The 23,682-nt window shown below is 45.5% G+C and overlaps 1 protein-coding gene across 4 annotated transcripts in view; it reads right to left on the reverse strand.

Moving 5' to 3' along the window:
* Window positions 1-23,682, reverse strand: part of RIPOR2 (RHO family interacting cell polarization regulator 2) — a 71,058-nt gene that overhangs the window by 41,725 nt on the left and 5,651 nt on the right. Inside the window, exon 1 of one of the 4 annotated variants that reach the window (XM_063397786.1) lies at window positions 12,174-12,449. The exons of the other annotated variants lie outside the window; for them this stretch is intronic. The gene's annotated coding sequence lies outside the window, so the exon portion shown is untranslated. Of the gene's footprint in view, window positions 1-12,173; window positions 12,450-23,682 lie in introns of those variants that run through there. 4 annotated transcript variants of the gene reach the window in all.

Here is a 23,682-nt window from a genome sequence, read left to right on the forward strand (position 1 = left end):
TAGAAGTCATGTTCTCCTCCCAAACAGCCAATTCTTTCTGCTTCACATTCATAAGCCCAAAGAGCACAATGCAATTCTAAACTTACACAGGCTCAGTTCAGTGCCAAGCTCATTCTGTGCACCTTCAACTCATGCTGCTTGCTTTTGTAGCCTAAAGCCTAGTAATTTTTCTTTTCCAACTTCTTCCCTCTGATTTAGCTGAATCACTTTGGCAATACAAGGCTATCATGGCCAGTAGCCCAATTAACCACCTGGAATGTATGATTTCCATGTTCCCTAGGCTCCTAGAAGGTACAGTGGTATGCATCTTGGATGAGAAAGTAGACATGCTTTTGGTTTTTTTATAATAAAAATTTGACAGTGATATGTGGGCAAGAGTGCTCAGAAGCATTATAAAAACTTTCATAAGATATTTAATTCTTGCACAAGAGTTTTTACACTTCAAGACAAAAAACTCTTAGGCATGAGTGAGCAGGCTCATAATTTCCGTATACGCCAGGAAGATTCCTGTTGGGTGGGGATCTCCTGGAAGCACCTGTAGAAAGGTGTCTTCTGTTGGTCATTCAGTTACCCAAATTACAACCTTCACAGCATATTTTATGCTCCCAGTGATTGGGCTGCATCTCTCTTGTGCAGGGTAGCATTTGCTAGAGCTGTACAGACACATGAACTCCATCTGAAGAATTATTCTTGGTTGCCAGAATAAAATCATGTGCGTTTGCTCCACTGAAGTCCACAGCCTAGAGATATTCCTAAATAGTAGCATATGGCTGCACTGACAGGCACACTTCCCAAGCCTACATCAGCCGGAGAAAGGCCAGCGGATCCATGAGCTTCAGAGGTTAATTTTAGTGTACAGAAAGAGCCACGTGGGCTTACCTGCATGGCTGCAGAGAGCAGTGCTGCACAGAGAGGGAGCTGCAGCTCAGATGGAGTCCCCAGCTTCAAATGAGACGTGGGACACACTTGGGTGAGCATCAAAGCCATTGGTAGCCACAGCACAGGAAGGGAAACGTCTGCCCCATCTTTTGCAGCAACAAGAATCTTAGCTTAGCACAGCTTAGCTCATCCTGCTCTTGCTGAGGTGGTCTCTTCCCCCCACATGGACATCCTCAGCACTGATTATCCAGGATCTCTCTGAAGGCTTGAGCACACTTCGCACTGACGACTTTATGTCCATCAGGGACACCTACAGTGATTCTTTTATTAGCTGTATTTCAATACCTTCAGTTTGGGTGGATTCAGTTTCTACAATGCACAAAGAAATGTTTATGCAACTGATGCATCTTTTATAGCTCTTAAGCCCACAGCTGGGAGCATTACTTTTTCATGCAGAAATCCCCTCAAGTGAGCACAAGCTGTTGTTACCTGTTCCTAATAAATGAAAATGTAGTATTTCAGTACCAAATTTCAGGTTTTGTTCCAATTAGCATCAAGCCTTAGGAAAAAGGTTAATAGCAAGACTTGTACTTTATGGTTTTATTTCTGTAAGAACATTTAAAATGTTGCACGTAAGGGCATTTTCAATTCAAATGCTACAGTACTTGCTAGCTCATCACTAGACACCCTGAGCAGAAACACAAATTGTCTACCATCTGGAACAGCCCGTGTTGTTTGTTCTGGGCCTCCTACCCAAACTAGATGATACACATAAACCAAAAACCAACAGTAAGAAAAAAGCTAACAATCCAGGTCAAGAGCAAAATGTTTAAGTAGATATGGCTATAAATGCACAGAACTTGATAGCTGATGCTCCCACTGCAATATAGCTCCATAAATTCAGTAAGTCATCTCTCACACCAATCTAAGTACCATTATCAGTGTGACAACTTTTAATTTCATTTTATTTTTGTTGTAAAACTTGCCTTTGGCTCCAATTCTCATCACCTTGCTAGAACACAGAAGTAAGAATTGGCAGTGGCTAAGGTGAAAGCAGCACCCTTTTTGTCTCATACCACAGTTAGCTTTCTCCCTCCCCTTTTTGCAGCTACTCCTTCACCAGAGCTCTCAATGCCCCCGTTTCTCTGTTTTTGTTGCCAGGGAGCCTCTGCTTAACCTCCCCTCGGAGAAAGACCTACACTGCACCTTCCCCTTGGCATAGCTGAAAACCTAAGGAGAGGGAAACGCAAATGAGTTATTTCACTGTAATAAACCCAAGGAAAGTAAATTTGATCCTAAGTGGCTCCACACACAACAGATGGGTTCGTGGCAGCTGACCTCCTTTTTTTTCAGTTCCAACATTTATTTCACATTGGTGGCTGGGGTGAGCAAGCATGCGCAGGAACCACATTGAGCCCTCCCTTATCTTGCTCCCTACAGCATTAGAGACACAGGGCAATCATGTTCAGCTGGCATTAGCATAAATAAGCAAAATTTAGTCTATAACTGTACTTATGAGTGTGACTGAGGGATCAGGATCTGACCATCTAATTACATTTGACATTATTCATCTCAAACCCACTCCAGTATGCAGAATTATGTTTGATTAGAAGTCAACTCCAATTCTACTCATCACTGATAATTCTTTATGTCAATGTAGGATTTAATTAGAAACGAAGTCCCACTGCCGTTCAAGTGCTGGCAAATAATCTAAAGAAAAAGCACTTCTGAAACCCAGCGGAGAACAATCCTCTCATGCTTTAAATCCACCTTGCACAAAATCCCTAACAAGCAGTTCAGTGTGAGTGGCAGAGCGCACAATTAACCACACTGTTGTTCTGGCAGTGCTGTGCAGTAATAAAGGTGCAAGGCTTTGAGCACTCTTATCTAGCCCTGCATCAGGAGATAAACTACTAGGCAGTAGGACTAGCAGGATGCAAAACAGGTTGTAGGAACTCTCCATCTAGGAGCAGCCTGGCTACTTCTTTACCTCTTTCAGCATATGCCTGGTTGACCACAGACTTTGGGTAGAATTTTAATTTCTTAGCTCAGACCACAAAAAATTATCAACTTATTGCCCATTTTGGCAAGCACTAGCTTTAAGGGAGGCCTAGGTACCCAAGAGTGCTGTGGATGGGTCTCCCTTGACCCTCACTGAAAAACAGTGACACCTGGGCAAGCCCAGGAGTAACCTGTGAGCATAAGTGGGGTAAGACAGCCCTGATGTCAATAGATGCAACTCTAGTGGGAATCCTTTGGCAAAATCCATGATGAATCTGAGCAGTGACCTAAATTTGCATGTCAAGTGTAAGCAGTGCAGAGTAGCTTCACTTTCTCAGACTGTGCAAGGAATGAATATAAAAATCTTCTCTGTGACAGGAGAAAAAAGCAATGGCTAGCAAAGTTGTCCTTGAGAATGCTGATTTCTTTAATTACTTTGCACCAATATTCTTGCTGCTTACAACCCTCATTTAATGCAGATGGTAGCAGCATGGACAAGGACAGCAAGCTGAGCATACCATTTCTTTGCAACTGCAGGAAAGTAAATGCATCAAGTAAACACATGCAGGATGGTTTGGGTAACCGGTGGGCTGCTCTAGAGATTATTTGTTTTGCCTCAGCCAAGACAGACAAACTAGCTATTCTTGGTACCCACTCCAGGTACGCTCTAATATAAGCATGAGTGAGCTAAATTAAACAAGTAAGACAGGCTTTTCATCCCTGAAAGGAAAGTAAAACATCATTGTTGTCAAATCCTTTCAGCCACTAATGAGATACAAACGCTTTGCTGCTCCTCTTTAAATACATGGGATTAGGGTGACTTAAAACTCCGTGGATGTTTATATGACCGTTCTATTTCCAGGAGTGTCGTAATGGCACACTGCTCACTAAAATACTGTTGAAGACACTCCGTTATATGTCCTAGGATGAAGATCTTTAAAGCTGGATGTTCTTTTCCCAGACATGAGCATTGCAGAAACAGATTTATTTAATCTTTTTGACACCTTACAAGTGTGGCCACTTAAAGAGCATTGCCATAAAAGTCCTGTGTTACTTCACTCACACTTGGCTATAGCATCTGCCTTGAAGCTCTCTTCCAGTACATCAAGTAGCTGAACACTGTCCATGCACGACCAAGAATGGCTGTCTGCTCTGATGCAATTCACTTTTCTCTTGGTTTCCGTTCATTTTCAAATACAAAACTTCAATCTCCTTGCATATTTTGAAAATTTTATTTAAAGTTATGGCATAGTTTATTATTCTCTTGGCTACAGTATTTTAAACTTTAAAAACCTCTCGAAGGCACAGGATACAAGAGCACGTATCCAATACCACAAAACAGCCTAAACTTCTCCCAAAACACCACCAATCTTCTGGTCAGAATCATTAAAGGATCTGTAAGAAGCATCTGAAAGAGGATAAAGGGTAAGGTTCTGTGCTAGGGTGCCCCTTGGAAAAAGCTTGTGCTAGTGACACTGGTGCTGGAAAAAGAAGACTGATGACTTAAGGGGCAGCTGAGCAAAATAAAAAAGGTGATTGTTATGTGCAGACTGCCAGAAGACACAGCTATCCCAACCCTGTCCCACACAGTTATTGTATATCCACAAAAAGGGCAGAACAGCTTTATAGACACACAAGTGTTTACAGGAACCACTTGAAAAAATATCAAGAGTTTTAGGGAGACCTGCTCTCCTTGCCACCGCTTTCTAAAACCACATTTCAACATTCATCAAGATGACTCAACAACATGCAGTTTGAGCCCAGAAAGCCAACAATATTCTGTGCTGCATCAAAAGCTTCGTGGGCAGCAGGGTGAGGGACAAGGTGCTGCCCCTCTGTTCTGGTGAGACCTCTTGTCAAGTACTGCACCCATGTCTGGGGACCTCAGCACAGGAAAGACACGGACATGCTGGAGAGAGTCCTGAGGAAGCCATGGAGATGATCAGAGGGATGGAGCACCTCTCCTACAGAGACAGGCTGAGAGAGATGGGGTTGTTCAGCTGGAGAACAGAAGGCTCCAGAGAGACTGGATTGTAGCCTTTCAGTACCTGAAGGGGGCTTGTAAGAAAGGTGGGATCAAACTTCTCAATAGGCCCTGCAGTAACAGGGCAAGGGGCAATCTTTTATAACTAAAAGAGGGTAGGCTTAGACTAGATATAAGGTAGAAATTATTTACAACGAGGGTGTAGAAACACTGGAACATCTACAACAGAGCAGCTGCAGATGCTCCATTCCTGGAAACATTTGAAGTTGACTTGGACTGCACTTTGATAAAAAACAATGGTCTACTGGAAGGTGCCCATGATGGGGGCAGGATTTGAACTAGATGGCCCTTAAAGGTGCCTTCCAACACTGACCATTCTACAACTCTGAGTTTCTCAGTACAGAAAAGCTGCTCTTTCTTGACTCTGAAATGGCTTTCTGTTCCTTGGGGCAAAGGAGGTTACACTGAACAGTCACTAGCACAGTTCTGGTTTGGGCAAGATAGGGCTTTCTTACACAACTACTGTGCATATTTTGGCAAGTATGGACCAAGGACCATTCCCAAAGCAGTCTTGACGTTCTTTCCCTCTTTGCAGGCCAGGGGAGTTTAATGCCATAGATACAGGCTATTCTGTGCCTGCTGCTGCTCCTGCCCAAAAACATTCACAAATGCCTGCAGCTTACTGTCACAGACAAAGCCAATGCAAACCTGATGAAACCCTTAAATCTACAGCAGGTAGATGTAGTAGGGGTTAATTGGTGAATTTAATTTGTAGTGGACATTAAAAAAGCCCAAATCCTGAGTTTAAAATGTCAGATGCTCCAGCTATGCCATAAGATTAGTTACCATTTGAGTTTTCTAGACACAGACGTTACAGATAAACTGGGCATGAACCGAAAAGATCTGACAGTGCTTTTTGTCACTGAATTAGGTAATTATCTTGTGTAACTTTTCATTGCACAAATAAAGGCAGCACATCTTGGCACTTGCCTGCTTTCCACACTATGCCATTTAGAAGAAAGACCTACTGGGGCCATTGCAGGCTAATGACAAGCTTTTAGGAATGACCCCATAGCTTGTCCTCTGCTGCCCTTCCTTTCTTCTTTCCTTCTCTGTTGATTTCTGCATTTTCCAATTCATGCCATATTAACAGAACTTCATTAAGGATAGAGGAAAAAGACGATATCACAGCTTTTCATGAGGATAGAAAACTGTTTTACCCTTTTGCCAATGGAGGCAATTGTCTTACTCAGCTAGTGGCAGCATGATATGCCCACAAGAAATACAGTGCCTGGAGGAACCCTGCATACAGGGTTCAGTTTAAGATAGGAGCTGTTACACTGGATCCACTGCTGCCACCTTCTCTACCAGAAAGAAGATTATTTTCTTTTTAAGGGTAGAGCTAGGGGAGAATGGGAAAAAAAAAGCAACCTTTTTCTGGATGACTGCATACAAAAAGCTATCTGACTTTCAGGGAACTTCTGTTTTCAGTGTATGGCATGGAAATCAAATGTATTGAAAGCCTGTCTAGTCCAGCACCTGCATGACGGAACAAGGCTTTGTGGTCCAGCTGTCATCTGGGGAGATGATGACAACGTCCCCCTCTGATTTCAAAGAAAGCAAAATGTCAGTTTTATGCAGGCAGAATTTTAAGCTGATAATTATCTGGCCTCAGCTGAGTCTTAGCATTTTTAATACAGCTTTGGTTTGGTTTTGTGTAGCACAGATGACTTACTGCAGTGAGCAATTTCAGGTCCTGGCTTTATAAATCTGAACATCTAATAAACTAAACAGTCTTCTCTGTTTATTTTAGCAAACATCTCTTCTTATATACAAGATTTTGTGTATATCTAAGTAGATGTGGCCTGCAAATGTCACACTAATTCAAGAAAAAGTCTCATGGATCAAAGAGCACCTCACAGACAACTGCTTCTAATGTCACCAGCACATCTTTGTGAAAACCCAAGTTCTTCTTTGAACTAACTGAACACTATTTTGTGGATGTACAGAACAAGACAAGGAAAGGACAGTCAGTCATGCAGGGCAACACATTATACACTTAATTGAGCATTAGCAATAGCATTGTCACCCACTGACATGCCTGTATGGTTGGGAAAGTGCACAGGGACAGCTGTTGCTGCCATGACCCAGTGGTGCTTGCCGGCGTGACCAGAGAAAAAGATGTACTCATATATCCAAGGAGACTCACTGGCCAAGGACTGCTTGCAGGGGTATTATTTCACAAAGCTGTAACATATGCCTCTACTTCTCTACCACAGTTAAAAGTTTTAAAACCAAACATTTTAAAATTAAATGCTAACAGAGGACGTTGAGCTGCTTAGTTATGGAAAAGGCATTTATTTTCCTTCATGTTATACAACAATGAAATGCCTATCAAATTTTGAATACAGAGCTACACTGTCTGCCCTATCTGCCTGCAGCAGTATAACAGACCAATGTCACCATCTCAACCCCAAGCAAAAGCCCTGATCCTCAAGGCTTCTAAGGCATCCTCAAGGGGTGTGTTTGCTACAAGCAAATTTTTTTTTCCTCAGATTCAGTCTTCCAGCAGATACTACACAAATTTGACAGTTATGAAAGACACCTCAATGAGACACAGATCAAGCAGTTTTGGCTGTTCAGACAAAGAGAAGGGAAAGAGAAGGGAAGCTCTGGTGTTCAACCTTGCATGGTCTGTTGAAACACAAACCTCCTGCCACTATTTACAGGTGCTTATTTGCCTGTGTCCTACAGATTTCACTGAAAAGGAACTTCTTTTTTCGGTCAGCTCAAATAGAAATGTCTAAATAGTAAAAGATAGGGTTGGTCTAGACTGGTGTTTTGTAGAGGTAAAGGCACAAGCTAAAACCAGAACCTTGATGATGACCAGATAGATTTTCTCTATTGCAACTGCTTTTTGGAGTTAATGGATGACTAGAAGTTTTCCTGTTAATGAGGCCTTTCAGGACAAAATTATCAATGACAAATCTCTGGGTGCTGCAGCTAGATGAGGTTTTTGAAATGAAAGAAAAAAAAAAGACTGATTTCAGAAGGGATTATTTGAACAGTTCTGGTGTTATTGAAGGATTACCTGCAGGCTGCACAACCTGGAAAGGAATAGCTGCTGCTGCAGCTAATCAGGCTGTTTGAGGGCCAGGAGAGAGGGCAGGCTGTGAGCAGTGGGACAGCAGTAATGAGGTGGTTGGCTCTGCCAGCCAAGGTCAGCTTACTGGAGGCATCAAAGACCAGAGAGCTTCTGATGCTCTAAAAGGGCTGGAAGATAAAATGTATTATTGTGACTACTTCGTGTGTTGTGCTGGTTCCAGGGAACTGTCAGCTTCAATTTGTTCCTCCCACTGAAAAGAAAAAAGATGCTCACATACTTCTGTGCTAATCTGTCATTTCTTTTGAGCTGGTCGGGAAGTAAAAATTACAGGATATTCTTGCAACATAGAAAGACATCAGAAAAAGATAACTTCAGGAAAAAAATGGTCAGTTACTTCTTGTGTCATGCTCAGAGGACTCCCTTCTTGAGGCCACTGGGTGCAGGGCCTGTATGCAAAGAATATGGCAAGGTCTGTACTTGTGGCTACCAAAAAGCAACTCAAGTACACCATGAACCTGCCCTTCTCCACACCTACCAAATCCCATGGGGCAGTATGTGCTGGCATTGTTGGTTTTGATCATGGCTTGGTTCCTGGAGCCTCACTGCAGCTCCCTAATTAATCTGGAGGGGACTGGGGAGGGGAAATCTTCTTTCTTCCAAGCAGCACCAGACCCAGCAGCAAAAATACTTCAAAGCTGGAGCTGAAGCACAAAAATTCAAGGATTTAATCCAAATCCCCTGGATGCAGACTTGTAGTGATAGGAGAAGCAGTAATGGTTTTAAACTATAAGAGGGCAGATTTAAGCTAGACATGAGAATATTTTTTTTTTTTACAATGAGGGTGGTGAAACACTGGCACAGGTTGCCCAGAGAGGTGGTAGATGCCCCATCTGGAAACATTTAAGGTCAGGTTGGACAGGTCTCTGAGGAACCTGATCTAGTTGAAGATGTCCCCGCTCATTGCAGGGGGCTTGGACTAGACAGCCTTTAAAGGTGCCTTCCAACTTAAGCCAATCTATGATTTTGTGAACGTTGAGATAAAACTAGTGCTCACTTGCTTTAAAACAAGAGTTGAAGGTTGTCTGTCCCTAGGCTGCCAGATGGTGATAATGGCAGCTCCCAGAGAAGATTACCTGGTACCTACTGCTTCCTTTTCCCTTGAAATACCTGCCTGGAGGTATTTCAGGTGCCAGAGCACCAGCTTTATGGGAAAGGACAGGACAGGATTAAGGCAGACCCAAGCCAGCCACACAGCCCATGTGGGTGCAGATAAGTGATAGCATGAGCAGCGTTTGCACTGAGGAGCAGAAATAAAGCTGCAGAACAGCTGCGGACAAGAAAATGCAGTTTCTGCTTTGATTTGGGGTATATAGGGAAGGATAGTCATGGAGCTCAAACTGAACTGACTGCCCAGCCTTAACTAAGCCATTCCTGACATTAGGCAGAGAGACATAATATGATCCAGTTTATTGCATCCAGGGTTGGCTTCCATTGCTGATCTCTTTCCAGCTCTCTCATGGGGAGTTGGCAAAGCCCATCCTGCCGCTCCTCCTCGAGCTGCCTGGCTCCCCTGCTCACAGACTGCCCTTTTGCCTTTGCTCTGGTGCAACTGAACCATCTGAAGGACAGCATGGGAAACAAAGATGTTGGCAACTTAAATTCTCATTGACTCTGTTATGTGTTTAAAGTGCAGCCACCATGGTTTGTAAAGTCTCCCAGGGCAAAATTGCTTCTGTTCTCAAAAGACTTCACATTTGACTTTAAATTCCAAGTGAGCCCAGTTCTTTCTCTCTGCCTCCTAAAAGGGCAAGCACATCTTGGAGTCAATGCAATAATCTGTGCAAAACTAGTGGAGAGGAAAAAAAAATCAGGGTGTGTTCTTCCTGATTAATTTTTAAAATCTCTTACTAGGAAACTTCTTTAGCCTCCTTTCAGAAGAAAATCAGCAGGCACTGTAAGCTGAGCGAACAAAACAATGACCTCCAAGCTCCTGCTAAGTGAGAAAATAACCATTTTTTCCCCTCCCATTTTGTTAATAGAGTCATCCAGGAACCACACAGCTTGAAAGTGATGTGACAGGCCCCTGTCTGATACTAATTCACATCCCAGCCCTCTTTAACGAGCCCGTGCCAGGAGTGTGTGTTCAGGCATTGCTGTCCTCACTTCCTTCCCAGTCTGCTTTCAGCCGATGCTCTGTGCAGGCTGAATGGCCACAGACACAAGCTGTCTATCTCTCTGTTGCTCGCAGCCTAGCTTGCCTGATGAGAACTACCCCAGTTAAGTGGGATGTCTGGGAGCAGCTTGTCACTGCCACATGTAGAGCATCAGGAAAAAAGTGTCAAACCAGCCATCCCTTTTTTGGAAAAAGCCAATGCTGCCTTTAGTTCTCACTCCCACTTCTCCTAGCTGGAAAGCAAGGCAGTTTCCCCGGACCTTTACCAGCAGTGCACTTTGTGTGGAAGTTACCTTTCTGCCTGTTAGGGTTTAAAAACATCAAAGAGCAAAAGGTAACCCTGCATGGCATGTAAACGTGCCACTGTGAGCTTTGAGGCTGTGCTTTGTACCACTCTTTGCCCAAGTGTTTGTTCTGTGATACAGGTGAATAAGAGTCATGTGCCTTGAAAGCACACGGGAAGAAAAGCACCTTTTCCATTTACAGATACTCCTTCACAAGCCACACACTTCTCCACTTACACGTTCCCAAGCATTAAGAAATATTAATTCTGCTGCAGAAAAACCTCTAAGGTATAACTGTACTGTACTAGAGAGGAGTAGCAACACGACAAAGCTAAGCGCTCTGTTTCTTATGCAGGATCCTGGAAAGAAATTCAACATGCTGCTTCTTAAAAACAAAACAAAGAAAACCCCCAAAGCCCACACTTTGTCAAGGAAATGCTGCTTGGATATCAAAAGTTAAACTTGCACCAGGTTAAGGATGCTGGGATTGTAAAAGTTCCCGCTGCACAAGTGCTTACCTGTACTTGCAAGCAGCACAGACACCATCTTAAGTGACTGCCCTAATCTTTAGTTACCAGCTTAGAAAACGCTGGATTTATGGGGAAAAAAGATAAACTTTGCTTCCTTTAGTCTCCCACTGTGCAACATATATCCCCACCCACACTCACTTAAACGTGGAACAATCTGTCATATTTGCCCACTATGGTTATAAAGCAGGGCTCCAAACCCATCCCAGTGGATACCCTTCTGAGTCCGGCCACAAAAATCACACCACGTTGTGTCTCTTCCCCCTCTGTGAAGATCTCCAAGACAGCTGGACACCCAGCACAGGAGTCTTTCAGGAAATACACCTTCCTCTTGTCTCCTTCCGTAAGCTCTGTTTGGGTATGCTCCTGCTTTTGTTTATGCAGGAGAGGGATGATTGTGAAACCTAATCAACCACTGCAGAAGATGATGCTTCTGTTTGGGAGCGTGTTCACTGCCCCGGGCTCCAGCTGCGTGACAGCAGCTCAAACACGGTAATTAAAATGAGCGTGGCTGAATGCACGGCCAGATTAATGAACGCTGAAATTACACTGGGAATACACTCAGCTCTTCCTAGAGAGATGGATGAAAGGGCGCAAAGGCAGCATGGCCACAAGCACACAGTTTCCAGAAAGCTTTTTGAAACTTTGACTGAGAGACAGCAAAATGCTCGGCTAACAGCAGTAGAAAGACCAGTCACAGGATTAGGGTGACCTTTTGTAACCAGAGCATTCAAAGGTAAACTGAAGAGCAATGCCAGTGTGTAATGTGTTTGCATCAGTCCCTGGGAACGAGCCAGAGGACTGGAAAGGGAACTTAAGAGGGTCTAAGCTCTCCTCTAACCAGTAATGCCATAAAAGCCCACTGGAAATAGAAAGACAAGACCTAAGGAAAGGCAGAGACTTTTTTAATGGAAACAGGGCTAATCACTTCCACGGTCTGTGAGAAAGTATTAAGCCAGTTTCATGTCCCTCAGCGAACACCTACGTTGAAGATTTTCTTCACAATCACAGCCCAAAACCGTGCCCGGGACGCCCCAAAAGAGCGCCTTTGCCCTCCTCAAAACCTTGCCGCCGGCAGATGAGCGGGGTCGGGACCCGCTGCTGGAAGCGCGGCTCTCCAGCCCCGCAGCCCCGGAGCTGCGCTCGGCCACGTCCCCGCCGGGCAGCGCCCCTCCTTCCCCGCGGGTCGGGCCCCGCACCCTCGGGGCCCGGCCGGTACCTGTTGCTGCCGGCGGTGCCGCCGCGGCTCACAGCCCGCTCCGGGACGCCGCTCGCCCGCCGCCGCCCAGCGCTCCTCGGGCACCGCCGTGCCCCATCCCGGGCGGCAGCGCCCGCAGCCGGAAAACTCACAAACAGCGAATAATATTTTTTAAAAAGAGGATAAAATTAAAGTTTTACACCGAAATAAACAAATTAAAATCGAGGAGAAGCGAGGGCAGCTGGTCTCCCGCGGCCGCGCACCGCCGCTCTGGCAGCGAGCGGAGCCGCTGCCGGCTTTTCCTTGCGGAGCTGCGGGAGGGAGGCGGGGGCGGAGGAGGGGGCGGGGGCGGCGCTGCCCCGCCCGCCCGCACGCCGCGGGCAGTGCGGGGGTGCGGAGCCCCCCCGGCTCGGCCCCCCGGGATGCGGCGGGCCCGGCGCTGCCGGTGCCTCCGTACCTTTCTGGGACAGGCGGCGGTGCAGCTCTTCCGTTTTTTCATTCGATGCCTCCGGCCCCTCAGGCCGTTTGTCCCAAAAACGGAACATCCGCAGAATCCCTCTGACCCTTCTCGCCTGGAATGGGGCAGGGAGCGGGGCTGCCGCCGCCTGCCTTCCCCGTGGCCGGCGGACCCCTCGCTGCAGCCTCCGCTGCCTTCAGCAGCGTGTGTGAAAGCTCTAAATTTGGATACTGGGCGGGCTGAAGACAGCAGTTAAAGGCGAATATAAATGAAAGAACATAGCAATGAATGGAGCCTGCGTGTCTTCCTTTAAGCACATTTTCTGTTATACCAAGAAAAAAGAGGCAGGAATGCGGTATTTTCCCAGAGACTGTGAGGTATTTTCTTCAAATTTAGTCTTCTTTCCAACATGTATAGTCCTATTTACTATCCCTATATTTGTCTAGAGAGATATGGATTTTACATGTATTTGTTGCTACCCTTAGTACTTCTTAATTTCTCTTTGTGACTTTTTTTAATACTGAACTTTACATCAGCCAGCCAACAGAAGTACCAAATACACATATTTTCTATACGATTTACTGTTCCTCTGCCAGCATTTAAAGCTGTTGTAGGGTCCTTCAACAAGCTCTCCCTTGTGCCTCTTAAACAGCTGCAAGTGCTTCTTTTTTAGAGGATGGGGGGAAAGGGAGTGAGGGGCAGAGGGAATCCCTGGCAAATCTATGGGGTTGGTAAATAGACACAATTTGGAAGGAGGCTTGAGAAGTCAATGCTGATACCCTTCCCTATTCCTGTATCTTTCCCCATTTGGTTGGGTCAGGATAGGTAGAATCACCACTTCAAATGCAAATGTTTTTCGCTGAGTACACTGACCTGCCACACAGAGGATGGTACTGTATGAAGAAGTTAAGCAAATAACAAGGAAGACAGAGCTAAGTTTTTAGAGACCACTGTGCATATTTTACAACCCCCAAAACTGTCCCTGAATTAAAAAATCCAAGCTGCCACTTCCAGATGACCTAATATCTTAAGTAATTTTCAGCAGGAATAATGAACATGAGTTATTTATATTGTATGCTGAAAATAAACCCTGTAGACTTTAGAAAACAGAAATGAGAGAAAACTACTCCAGATTTAGTAAAAGCAGAGAAGGATGCTCTTCACACTGGTGTGTGGACCTCTGGGGCCTCCAGGTCATTTCCAAGGTTTCTGAGTTCAGACAGGCTCTACAGCAGTCATGGCTGTGGTATTTCCAGAGGCACCCATGCTCTACTAGAAAAAGTATAGGGGCTGTTGCCAACACATTGTCACTGCTGTAGCTCCAAGGCAAAAATTTAAGGGTGACCTTTCTACATCTCTGACTGAATCAACTATTCCCCCATTTCATCTGTGTCACATAGGATGTGAACTCTGAGGCAAAGGCAGAGGAGTTGCATTCTGGAAAAAGCAGCTGTGCATTTTGGGCTATGGAATGCCAGGGAAAGAGGAGAGGAAATATTTGTGGCAACGCTGAAAGCTATAAATGTCTCATCATGCACACTTAATATGTGTTTGAGTCCATTTCAGCCTTTTAGGGGGTGGCAGTTCTAACTGTTGAAGCTTGGTTAATTTGTTAAAGGTTTTCAGTACCATAGACTAATAGCAACATCTTACTTCAACCTGGAGCCTCCTACTGTTGTGGTCAATTGTTACCAATTCCCTCTGGCCTTTTTGATCTAATCTTGCAGAAGATTTTTTGAACTTAAGGTTGCAGATGCAAATTACCTCATTCATATTGCAGCCTCCTCTTTCAAGGAAATATCCTCTATCCTATGCAAATACATGTGATAGAGATGTATGAGCTGTTTCTCTTGGTTTCTCAATATAGTTTAGCATAGCAAATGCAGAAAGCTACCCTCCTCCTCCCCATCACACCAAGCCCTGCACACACTCTCACTTCTCTGCCCCCAGTGCTTGTTGAAACAGCTGGGAGACTGACTAGCTTTATGGATGCTCTAGATAAAATCTTTGCCCCACTTAGTCCTTCTGGACATGTATTCATCCTGACACACATGCTTTTGAAAGGCTCGGGACAGTCATTCCACGTGTGTCTTGTTTTGCTAATTCAGTGGAAATTGCCAGAGAGCTCTGTCTCCCTCCATCATGAGGCAGGAACTGAAGCTGCCATTGTGTTGCGGCTGTGATCATGCTACTATGCCTATAAATTATTCACGGTATTGCAGCGTAGTCTTCTGTTATGTTAAAAATAGGTCATCATGAGTGTCCCCAGTGACATTTCTAAGTGACAACAGCTGATTTTAGCTTTGTCTCCAGAAAACAGTGACCTTTTCAATGCAGTAATTGACAATTATGGTATACTTCTATCTCTGTGACAGCTCCAGTGCACCTTCACAAACATTAATTCTCAGCAATGGTAACCCTACATTATACTTGAGACAACTAAACCAGAGCTACTCAATTACCTGCTGAGCTTTGCTGAAGCACTTGGCTTTCCATTAGCCTTTGCTTCCAGGCCAAAGAGTAAATCAGGATTATCAGAGAAGAGATTATAGTCTGAGAATACCTAAATGCTCTGCTCCTCCCAGGCACAAAGAAAGCTTCTTGAAAGGGCTGAGCAGGATTTTCTGCTGATATGCATCAGTTACACACCGCTCTGGGGAGGGGGGGTGGGGATATACTGAGAGGTACTTCACTTTTCCCATTGCCACACAGACTCCAGCCCGCTGAATCCCCTGAATCAAGAGAGCAGGAGGCTTTCGGGTCCATTGCAGACATAGACAAAGCTGGAAAGGGGGATCACGATCCAGTAGTCTGGACAGAGGTCCAGGGGAAACTCTCTTTTCCCCATAAGATACTGTGTGGGAGGGCTCTGTGTGAACCCCCCAAAAAAGCGGGATGTTGTTGAAATTCCCCTGCTTGCTGTAGGGATCTATGTCTGTTATGCAGATACAAAGACTTAGTTCAGGCCTGGGTGACTTCATTCACCTGAAAACAAGGACTGGTGGTGGGTGGCAGTGCTCAGCAGACCAAGCAGACAGCAATTTGCATGGAGGTCTCTTGTTAGCATGTTCAGAGCAACAAGAGGCCAAAGGAGGTGGGGGGATGGTTGGGCAGACCAAGCTTTGAGCTTTGGGTGTCTGAGGTAGATCAGGCCTGCCCCAGACTCTAAGGAAGACAATTTATACCTGTTTTTTCCTGATGTAACTTGTCTTTGTTGTGTTTCTGTGTAACTCCCATGCTTAGAAGTGATGCACAACACATCTTCATTTTGCTGATGGACATCCCAAAGGACATCTCCAGCAGGTATCACACCCAGGGAAGTCTTCTGTGGGAACACAAGGTGCAAACCTGACTGCTCTTACCTGGGGATCTTGGGCCAAAAATACAGGTGAATGACCATATTTGAGACTGAAGAACATGACAGGTGCTGGAACCATCAGCTGGGGAAAAGCTTTTATGGGAGAGGTAAAAGACCAGACCTTGATCCCTGCCATGAGAAATCTGGGCAAGACATGAGGTTTAACGTTCTGACCATATGCAAGTTTGCCATTACCCTTTCTAACAATAAATATTAAAGTGTTGCCACAATTCTCCTACTGCACCCTGCCCGTGCTGCTCTTTGGATTGACTCCATTCCTTATACCTTCTCTGTCCAGTTGGACATTCATTGTCATCCTGTAACACTTGCTCTCTTTCTAGAAGAGTCTGATACCCACTTGTTTTTCTCTCCTCTTACCACTGTGCAATCATTTCCCCCCTTTTACTTCCCATCACTGTGTTCTGCTCCACCCTCAAGTTCCTCATTTCTCATGATGGTGCTTTTGCAAGTCTTTCCACTTGCTGCTCTGGGGCACTTTGTGGGGAGAAGTTACCAGTGCTGATCTTCTGCAGTGATTCAGGAACAAATTCCGTTTGGGACTTTTGGCCAGATGCTCAGCACAGCTGGATCTTTGGGAATGACTGAAGCACAATGGTGTGGTTGTGTCCTGTGGCATGGGGGTCAGGACACACTTGGTATGACAAGGAACAGCTATGGGTACAGAGGGAAAGGGCCAGAGACAGAAAATGGAATCATCTTCAGCTTTTGATGTACCACAGAGATAACACTTTTCTTAGGTAATCCTTCTTTTATCTATTCTTTGTCCCACTTGGCTGCATTTGTGGTGGTCTGAGATAGCTGCCTTCAGATCAAGAACACTTCCCACAATGGCCTGTGCCTCTGGCAGTATTTGATGTTCAGGAGGTGTATGCACAAGCACACACGCTACCTATCTTCATGTATATAACTTGGATGAAGGAGCCACCAGCTGCAATATTTTTCCCCAGAACCTGTTTCAAAATCAGCACTGATGCCTCTTCTGAGCAGGTTTTGTGTGGCAATGTTCATGCAGGGTTGGAGGGTGCAGCACATTCCAGTTTCTCAGACTGCTTAGCAACCAGGGCTGGCTGAGCTGCTCTAAAGTGCACACCAAGTGTGTGGATGGCATGTCTAGTACTGCAGCTCTAGCCTTATTTTTCTCCTGTCTCTTGTTTTCAAAAATCATTCCTTGTTTTCTAGTTAAGGCACCCAAAAAACTGCTGGAGAGTAATTTTTGCTTTCCTGGACAGCTGGAAGTCAGCTACACTATGAGATGATCAAAGCTGCTACAGGAGGGATCAGAGACTTGGAGTGACAGGTATGGCACTCTCAGCCTGCTTTTTGGGAGCATGACTGCAGGACAACGTCATCCATGCTGCTGGGAATGGGCTGGCTTGAAGTCCTGCTGCTGGACAGCCATGAAACCAACCTGCCCAGAGGAGTGCAGGGAGTGGAACACATTGCTTTCCATGGGTCTGCAGCATTTGAGATTCCTGCTCAGGGCTGCCTGTCTCAGTACAACCAATATGCTTAAGATCAAGAAGGCCCTGTTAGACCATTTCCAAGAACAGATTCAGCTTTGTGGAAAGGCAGTACGTTCCTAGTTTCCCCACTGGGATCCTCTGGAATCATCAGGTAATCTCTTGCCTCTTGTTTCTTGGCTCTCAAATGCCCAGACCTTTCTCCCTGCTCCAGCCTTCACCATCCGTCATGACAGCAGGCTGAGATTCTGAATCTGTTTGGGGTTCTCTTAGGCACTGTGCCCATGTTATCAAGCAGTAATGCCTGCTGCTGAAACTTGCTGCTTATATCAGGACTACAGTTAAAATGTGGCCCCAGCCTATGTTCACCTCCATACTCCCTTTGCACCCTCACCTGCATTTGAGAGGCAAATTTTAGGCAAGCTCTAAAGCACAAAGGAGAAGAAAACATTTCTTTATAGATGCCCAAGCACACTCTGGTTCTCCTCTACCCCATGATATGAAGCAGACAACTGGCCTGGAAGGACCAAGAATCATGAAAGATTGTATTACCTGGGGGAAGACACTATAGGACATGTTAGCAAACATCAAAGGTATCCTAAGTCCAGGACTGAAAGAGCAAGCCAGGAGCATGCAGGACTTTGGCCTGCCTTGCTGCAACCCCCAGCAGCAGTGTAGAGGCAGGCCCTGCCTTCCTGCTGCTCTGTGAGCCCCACAGGTCATGGCAAGAAGGCGAGGAGCTGCAGGGGTAATGAGCATGGTCTGGGGAAAATCATGGTCAGGTAGAAGAAGGCTGCAAAGGCTGGGGTGGAAGGAAAAGAGCAAATAATGCCAGACAAGTTTAAAAATCTAGTTCTGTGTATGAATCCTGCAGTGCTGCACACCTATCTTCCTGCATGTCCCTAACAGGGCAGTTTCATAATAGAAACCCAGGAGTCCTCAGTTGCAAAGGCTCCAAGCAATTTCTATCCTTAGTTATGTTAGTGTAACACCAGAGTTGCGTTGTAATCATTCCCTCAATGGGTCACCCATCGAGGTCCTTGGTGCAGAGACTGTGATCCTCTTTCCTTCTTGTGAGCCAAAATTCTGCACAGAGGACTGCAGCTTTGAGAAATGATTTTCATTCCCTCCTGCCTCCAAGATACCACCACTTCCCTCTTTTCCTCACCAGCGCATATTTCTGTGGCTTAAATATAGCAAATACAAAACAAGTGCAGCACACACAAAATGCCATTCGGGGGAGCGCAGTGAACATGCTGCCTCTGTAATGGAATGAGCCCCAAGTGCATCTGCCAAATATTTGGACTGAGATTCCAAGGGAGAGGGGGTGGTCTGTAGCACAGAGAAGCTCCGACCAAACTCTCAGACCATTACCACCAGGCGTGTCCTGGGGGGATACAGGTTCCCTGTTGGTCCAGCCTGCCTTCACCTGGAGGTGGCTGACCACTCTCAGCAGTTATTTCCTCCAGGAAAGGTGAAGAGCAGCTTTGTGTGAGTGGATTTAAAATTCACAAATAATGCATAAAGCAAATAAGAAGTGTTTCTTTAGAGGCGTGTTCTGGCTTTGTGGCTGAGGTTAAATGACACCAGTGGAACCATGCCAGTTTTTGAACATCTGACCCTGTGTACTATTTTCAGTGCAGTGATTTTTGAAGTGATTAATGACAACAACTTGGCACTACTCAGAGGCCAGTGTTGCTGATTAAGCTAACTCTTCCTTGGCTCACAACAGGCATCAGGAATAGAGTGGGCAGGAAGCTCCCCAGAGTGACAGAAGAGGCAGAGCACATCAGGACCTCCTGAGCTGCCTGCGTTTCAATGGGGAAATTAGGGGAAAAAAAGCTACCAACATCCAACTCCAGAGCTGAGCTCAGCAGTGCTGGAATGCTCTGCTCCTCCTGTGGCTTTCTTTTTCTTTGAGAATATTTTTGTATGGATTCTTTTCAACATTCCCATCCCTCTCAATAAAAAAAAAAGAGCCTCTCTTGTTAAGTGTGTGCTGGGATTGCTAGTGTGGCACTCCCTGCATGTGTTTGCAGGAGGATCTCAGAGATGCTATCTGGTCTCAAATCTATCTACATCTATAAAGTATTTCTTCTCCAAGACCCTCAAGAAAAGGAAATCTGTTATCTCAGTGCGAAGGCAGTGAGCAGGACTCCAAAACTTACAGGATCTCTCAGCTGGCAAACTGTACTTCTACACAGTCACAACCAAATGCTAAAAAGAGCACAGTGCCTTGCAGACAATATCCACGTTCACAACAGAGCTCTTCCACTGCTCTGAGCTACCATGAAATGAGAAGGATGTGAACAAAGCTCCATTTATGCCATGGAGCCTGAATGCTGGCCAACCTTGTTAGCTACTGGCATCTTAATCACAAATTTGAGAAAGCCGTGGGACTCATGTGAGAGATTTTATAAGCTCATCTCCCTGAGGTCCTGCAGGCGTCCTTGAAAATTTAATGTCTGTGTTAATGGCACATATTGAGTATATTCACAGAGCTTTTAGCCATCCTGCCAAGCCCCTCAGAGAGGCTGTGCCTCTCTCTTCTGCCACAGGGGACTGTGACACCCCTCCTGGTACCGTTCAGCTGCTACCATACCTGAACTGTAGGTGCACTCCTCAGGGAGTGAGGAGGGCTGGGGGCTTTTCACTCTGGTGTTACACAGCATGAAGAGAGGATCACTTGTAAAAAGGCTCATCTTGCAGGTCACTTCCCCTAGGGCTGGGCACAGGGAGGGCAGGAAGACAGGACTGGCCTGGGGAGTAGCCTTGATGTGATGAAACAGGAGCTTTTGCAAGCCCTTGTGTGCACTGCTATAGGCACCTCAGAGAGCTCTGTCTGAGTGTCTGGGGCAGTTTTGGGGTTTGCTTCCCAGGGCAGTCATTTCACCTGGGATTTTGGGCTTTTATTTAGCTGCTGTTTCGAGTGTCTTTTCTTCTCTGTAGAATGGGTTGTGCTTAATTGTAGTCAGGCTCACGCAATGCCACAACACAGGCAGTAAATCCAGTGCAGGGCTCTGGTTAGTGATGCTATGGGACAGCCTGGGTGTTGAGCTCCCCCACCATGGTGCAACAGAGCAGCACCAAGTGCAGGCAGCTTTCCCTTTTAGTGGGGGCATAACTAAATGCATCACTGTGCACTGGGGGAACCTCACCCAGGCCCGTGTGGGTGTTACCTTAGCTACCGAATCCTGGTCAGAGACAAAACCCAAGTAAATATCACTTCAATGGTAATTAGCTGCTGCAGGGCTTCCTTGATGAACCTGCTATCACAAAAATGAGTATACCCAACTCCTGCAGTGGATCTGCCTCCTGATGCCCTCTGGCTGGAAATGCTGGGCTGTGGAGCCCAACAGGCACCAGCTACACTTGTGCCCACTGCTGCCAGGCTGGCACCAGGGGACTGCCACGGACAGTGAAAGAGCCCAGGGTTTCCAGCAGTGAAGCATCCCTATTTCCATGCCCTGAACTGGCACCTGAAGGGGCTTCTTGTTTCCACCCTTGCCCTCCCTCCTTGTCACCCACACTCACTATTGACTAAGAGGAAGATAAGGTAACCAGTTTGAGGAGCTAGAACACTAAATCTCAGAGAAGGCTGGAACAGAGGTCATTTGAACTGCCCCAATTTGTGTGCAGCCAGCTGTGTTTGTCCCCTGCCATCTATTCAGGCAAGGGCTGGTCACAGTGGGCTTTTCCCCAAATACCAGTTTATTTTCTCACTCTCTATGGCTTCCTATCTTTCTACTTCACTTCTTATCTTCCAACTTTTTAATCAACTATTAGAACTCAAGATATCATTTCCAAACTTTGCATCTCTGAACTTTCCAACTTCCAGACTACCTGCAATTAAACCAGGGTTAAGTCAATGCCAGCCCCCATAAGTTATGCAGATTGAAGTCTTTTATGCCCAGGATTTTAATAGCAGTTTTGCTTCACCTGTTTTCCGGTTGTCAAAGACACAGGAATATCAGGGACTATTTCACAGCACAGACCCCTGCTTCAAACCATTTCTCTGCCCCTGGATGCCAGATCAACAACACACCACTTAAAATTCTGTGTGGCCTGACAACACCCCTCACCCCCACAAGCAATGCTGAGACACAGGAGAAATCCTACTATTGGGAAATCTTCCCACGATCAACTTTTCAGTGCCTCTGTGACATTGTCAAGTGCTTGACTACTCTCTCCCTCTCCCTCCCCGCCTCATCCACACACAGAGACTGTTTTCACTCCTCGCCTTTTAACTCTGTACTTCCTGACCTGGTTGTTTTGTTCCTGTCACACTCATGGTACACCAACCACAAGGCTTTGGTTCAGCATCCAGGCAGGCGGAAGCTCATTTCACAGGCGGCTGAGCTGTGCCTCGAATTATTAAAGGGGTGAAGTTGTTTACGCCACCCACTCACGTTAGCCAAGACACATTTATTTTGTGAATTTAATCATGGGACTGGGCGACAAAAAGCTTGTGTTTCTTGGAACTTCATAAAGATGCTGTGTAAAAACAGGAGGAGAAAAATGTGTGAAAAGAAAGGCAATTTTGCTTCAGCCTTTGCTGCAACTCTTGTTTTGCAAGCTTAGAAGGTGCCCCAAGCACACCTGATCAGTGGTTTGTTTCTCTCTGGCTTGTACATACCTTCCTTTTTTCTCTGAGGGCTGGTTAAATGCCACTTGTTTATTTGACCTGGATTTTCCCCTCACTGTTGTTATTATTAGTGATCTAGAAATATCATCAACAGATATGAACCAAAAAAGCTGCCTTACAGAAATGGAGAAGGAAACACCAAAAGATCAAAGGTCTTTAATGAAAAAATAGGGAGAGAACAAAGCAGAAAGTGTCTCTTATTTCAATCTTTTCTTTTTTTTTTCATTTGGGCCTCATGGGCTCAAAATTTTCTGCTTCATATATGGAGTGCAATTCTCTGTTAAAAATAACCCTCCAGCTGCCCATGACAGCTGGAAGTGCCAGAGCACTGCGGGTGGGTCAGTGTGGGGGCGCCTGGGGTGGGGATGGGTGTCTCACACTGACTCCTCTGACCACAAAAAGCTCTCTCCCCCGTCTGCATAACTCTGTGTCTGCCCATGGAACACAACCAAAATGAAGCAGCTGCGAGAAGCAGGTGAATGGAGCATTTAGTGTAAACAGGAATAACAAAGCTGCCCCATAAGACAGCACCCTTTTCTCCTTGCCATCCTTGTCTTGCATATTAAATAGGTCTGATCATGCTCTTGCAGAAAGGTGCTTCAATCTGAGTTTACAGACCAAACATCTCACTACAATCCATCTATCTGGATGAAGCAGACACTGTTGCCTTGGTGATAGGACTTCTCATCCTCTGGGCTGCTGGAAGTACAGCACACACTTTCTCCAGGAATGTGAGATAAGCCAAAAGGACAAGCAGGGCTGGTGGGACCTGCAAACGTTTTCAGGACCCTGATCAGCAGTCTCCCAGCAGCCAGGAAAGAGACGCTCCCATGCTTGATACATTGTGTGGCTGCTCATCCTTACAACAGATCCTGAAATATTTGGAACTGGTATACTGGATAAAAAGTAGCCATATCAAACTCTTTGAGGTGAAAACATAGGAAAAACAGTATCTCTGTATATCTCAGAGGCAGGTATCTGCTGGAATACCTACACATGAGGATGTGTATCCTTAGAAGACATAATTCTCTTAAAGTTACACCACTTTGATGTACTCTGTGGGGAGGGGTCATACCTGAGGGGTCTCACCAAAGCAGGGCTAGATACAGCATGGAAAGAAACCTGGTCCCATGGGTCACAGACAAGCTGTGACCTGGATGTACCTGTGTGATGTTTTGACAAGCCACTGCAGTTGTACATCCGAGAAAATCACAGTGTCTAGTATTGCTTTAGGGAAAGAGAAAAGTTGCTTAACCTGAATTGTTGCTGAATAAATAGTCTCAAGTATAAGTTAACATCCAAGGCTTTATCCTCATTTTTCTCTAACATCTCTAACCTCATTATGTGCAGGCAGTGCACATAACCATGTACAGCAGTTACCTTTCATTTCAGCTAAGCCTCAAAGCTAGTCCCAAACCCCAGAACTAAAGCTCTTTTCTCTCTTATAAAAAACAAGAACAGGCTTTACAAGGGTGTAAAGGCATCTGGTGCATTTTTGAAGCACACCTTAAACATTTGATGCAGTTACTGTTCTCCAGGGAGCCTTGATGGGGAGCAGTGCTGGAATGTATCTGTATGCCACAAGCAGC

This window comes from Prinia subflava, chromosome 1 (genome assembly GCF_021018805.1).
Source record: "Prinia subflava isolate CZ2003 ecotype Zambia chromosome 1, Cam_Psub_1.2, whole genome shotgun sequence".
Classification (NCBI taxonomy): Eukaryota; Metazoa; Chordata; class Aves; order Passeriformes; family Cisticolidae; genus Prinia; species Prinia subflava.